The following is a 4,038-nucleotide window of genomic DNA, read 5'->3' on the forward strand; positions in this document are numbered from 1 at the left end:
GCCCCCTGCCCCCCTCAGTCCCCCTCAGCCCCCCACTCCCTCTCAGCCCCCTCCCTCAACTCTCCTCTCAGCCCCCCCAGCACCCCACCCCCTCTCAGCACTCCCCTCTCAGCCCCCTGCCCCTGTGGTGCAGGGCAACAACTCCCCCACCCACACACACACCCTGGGCTGCAAGGCTACAACCCCCACCCCACAGACCCTGGGGTGCAGAGCTACACCCCCCCACACCCCATGGTGCAGGGCTCCCCCCCGCACTAGTGGCACAGAGCTGCGCTGTCAGCTGCAGGAACAGTAGGCCGGTGGTGTGCCACTCATTTGCCACCCCGCTGTGTTTATTCTCTCTGTTGGTGTCACTAAGCATAACCCTACGTAACTCAGGAGGGTGGAAGGCCACAAGAGTATGGAGCCTTCCTGGTTTTAGGCCTCAGCAGACAAGAGTCCCTCCATGTTTGAACTTTAATCGACCGAAAAGGCCAGGTGTAACAGCCGTTATCAGTTGCAACAGTTCTAACTGGTCTAAAGCAGAAATAATGAGGCCTGTGCACCTTTAGCAGAAGGACAAGATAACTTGCAGAAGGAAAACTTACTAACGAGCTGCCGCGGCCAAGATTACTTAATGCACCTGCGCTTACGTAACTGCTACAGGGGGAGGAAGGAGGAGGAGGGAGGGGAAACGGGGGATTGCTAGTCAGTGAGAAAAGTTCTCATGGATATAAAGGAACAGACTGCTTGTTTTAGGTGTGCTTGATCTGAGTCAATCTCCCTGCACCGCTTTGAGATCTCAAATAAACTTGGTTTGCTTCTCCACCCTGGTGTGTTTATTGGCGCGGCACACCAGGCGACAGACCCCCCCGCTGTTGCTTGGCCTCAGGCAGTTATCTGCCGGCAACAGTTCTTGGCGCCCAACGTGGGGCATTGAGGCTAAAATTAGCCTTGCCTGGATCCCTTCTGGTGGTCGACGGATTGCGGCGACGACCGACGCCCAGCGCGCACCGGTGACTTCACCGGGGGCCTCGGCGGAGACACAGTTCGACTGACCCCAGAGGGCACAACGGTGCAACGCGCTCGAGTAGTGGAGAAGCAGTTGAGGGCGACGGTGAGGAACCGGTCCCTTGGATAAGGTAGGAACAGTCCAGTGGTCTGGATTTTTGCCTGTTATGACCTGGGGATGCCCGGTGTCACCCTAGGATATGGGGCAGGGACAGAGTACAGGCAGGGCACAGTGTACACGCTTAGAATGCATTCTAGCGAATTGGGAAGTGCTTGGATCAGATCCACTAACTAAAAGCAAACTAAAAAGTTCTGTATAGTAGACTGGCCTCAATATCAACTAGAGGACCAGAAAGGTGGCCACCGGAAGGATCACTTAATTATAACACGATCCTCCAATTACTCCTGTTTTGTCAGTAAATGGGTAGCTTCTGAAGCTGTTTGTATGGAGAGCTCTTGTAAAAATACCCCACTGTAGCTCCAGTTCTTCCCTCTGTCTGGCAGAGTGCAGGGATCCAAAAGCAGGTTAGGGATAGTGCAGGGACAAAGGAGGGACCTGTTTAGAAAGGGGAGACCCCATGTCCTAGTGCACTCTCTCCCTGTTGTAGCTAAAAAGCAAGATCAAATGCAGAATGGTACTGGGGGCCAGTGTGAATGACTGTTACCGGAAGACGCCCAGAGTACCCTGTGAAGCAAAAGCTCGTGACCAGGACTACTCTAACGCAAGCCCGGTAACTAGTGGATCTTTAGGAGGTCCAACCCATGGTGGGCTGACTTGGCCTGGCATCGTCCGGTGAGGAAGCTGCCTGGGTCTAGGAGTGTGTGTACCCATCTTCCCTTCCCCTTTCCTTTCTGTGTGGGCTACTGACAGTCTGATCATCTCACTGGATGCAATCAGAGTAAGCGGCGCCGTCTCCCAGAGACTAGCCGACGCTCTTTGCTGAAGGGAGGTGTAGGAGGGTCGTGGCCATCCTCGTTAGCCTCTCCTGTGTGAGTACCCTGTAGGGAAAAATCCTTAGTTTATGAGCCGCTAGCGCGGACAGGGCACCCTCCGTGTGTGTGTAAGTGGAAAATGGGTGGGGGGCAGTCTAAACATTCCATCTCACCCCCTAAGGGTACCCCAGCATATTACATGTACGTACATTATAGTTCAACAACCTGCAGGTATTTAGAGAATTGGAATATTTACACCGTGAAAATCCATCTAAATAATGCCCACTAGAAGGTACTTCAATCTAGATAAGATCATACATCTAAGAGGAGCGTTTAATCACCAAAAAGCCCTGACACAGAGTGAGCAAATTTGTCTATTGAGGAAAGGAACGGGTTAATTTAAAAATCATCTTGGCCCAGGGATGGAAGGGGAGGATTGCTCTGCGTTCAGGGTCAGGAATCGGCGCGGACTGTGCTTGGTGCAGGGAGGGGCTGCTTTCGGCCCCAGCTGGCTGTGAAGGAAAAAATATAGACAGAGGAGAAGCAAAGGAAATACAAGTTACAGAATTGAGAATACATTTGCAAAGCTTAACTGTCCAGTAAGATCCAACAGTGTGCCTTTGTGACCCCGGAGCCGGTGTGGCTTGGTGACACTGAAGAAGCCGCAGGCAGCTGACCTGGACTGGAATCTCTGAAAGAGATGCTGCAGAAGATTCCAGGGTGCAAGAGAACAGCCCTCCAAAGAGCAGAAGCATGTTAGAAATTCTGGACAAGCTGTATACAGGATAATCTCCAGTCCACCTCTCCCCCCTTCTCTGAACATTATACACAGAAGTGGCCAGTCTGGACGTACGTGTGTGGGTATGAAAGGGGCTTGGGGCATTAATGTTTTCCTGAGTGATGAGGGAGCGTTCCCAACACTCTCCGTTGTTGTTTTATTATTTTATTAATGGAGCTTTAAAATACAGTTATATGGTGTGTTTTCTTTATCTTCCCCCAACGATCCTGTAGTGTCAGCCTGATCACCTGACACGAGGGATAGATTGGTAACAGAAATTTGTCACAGTTTGGTGAGCAATTAAGAAGGGGGGAGCCCTGCAGAATTTACACCATCTATTTGTTTTACCCTTGTTATTTTGTGTTTGCTTTGCTTGGTACTGTTGGTGTTATATGTTGAGAACTGCATGAGTAAAAGTGAGTCCTAATAGGATAAGAAAACGCTATCTGGTTCTGGTTCTGTTCTGTTTAACCGGTTACTGTTGTTTTTCTGCTCTGTTCATTTGGGCGTTAGGAGTGTGGGCAGAACTGAACCTCTTGTTCGTAATTCCTCGGAGTGGAAGCCATGTGTGCAAGAAAGTTCTGAGGTTGAATTGAGATCCTTCTGTCCCGTCCCCTGTAGCGGTCAGTGTATAGAAGTGGGAAAGTCTGGCTTAAACTGTAATTCCCTCTGCTCTCTGTGTAATTCTCTTTTCTGTTTAAGTGTCAAACAGATGAATGAGTCTCTGGGTAAACCCTCTAAGAATAGTCCTTTAAATTATATGTTAAGTAAATGGCCTTTGCCCAATGGGCCATGTGTTTTTGTCCAGGTGGCAAGCCTCATGAAGGAGGACTCGGGTAGTCTTGTGAGTAAGAATGTTTAAGGGAAGAGACCAGGAGGGGTGGGGGCTAGATGAGAAGCCCACCCTCCTAGCTAAACTGGTAGTGGAACAAGTTGGTGCCCATGGAAGGGACGGTTCAGCAAGAAAAGCAGGATCGGGCCCAGGCGGGCAGGCAACAGACAGAGAGATTGGAAAACAGGTTGGAAAACTTTAAGGGTGTAGTGGAAGGAAGGAGTCAGTAAGTGTAAGCATGGAAATTTCAAATACCCAGGACTTACTTGGAATGGTGATTTAAGTTGATAAAAGTGGCTGTTGGGAGACAAGCAAGTGATTTAAGGGAGAGTGAGAAGTTAACTCTGTAGTTGCTGAACGAAACAGCAGTTGAACTTTGTAAAAATGCTAAAGAAAAAAAAAGTTTTTGGTGTCTGTGAAATGTTTGTAAATAAATTCAGGAAAAGAAGTTATTGGATTGCAATCATTTGGTTTGGCTATGAACAATTTAGTTGAATTAGCTGAA

The 4,038-nt window shown here is 49.4% G+C and overlaps 1 long non-coding RNA gene across 2 annotated transcripts; it reads left to right on the top strand.

The window, feature by feature from the left end:
* The first annotated feature begins 349 nt into the window (after window positions 1-349).
* On the top strand, window positions 350-3,699 carry LOC127054897 (uncharacterized). Of its 2 annotated transcripts, none has more exons than XR_007775357.1 (2): window positions 350-1,121; window positions 2,511-3,699. It is a non-coding gene; the product is annotated as an uncharacterized LOC127054897 (long non-coding RNA). The 2 variants fall into 2 exon arrangements; XR_007775358.1 differs by having other exon boundaries at window positions 2,537-3,699.
* Window positions 3,700-4,038: the final 339 nt, after the last annotated feature.

The sequence above is a fragment of the Gopherus flavomarginatus genome, chromosome 7 (genome assembly GCF_025201925.1).
Source record: "Gopherus flavomarginatus isolate rGopFla2 chromosome 7, rGopFla2.mat.asm, whole genome shotgun sequence".
NCBI classification, from domain to species: domain Eukaryota; kingdom Metazoa; phylum Chordata; order Testudines; family Testudinidae; genus Gopherus; species Gopherus flavomarginatus.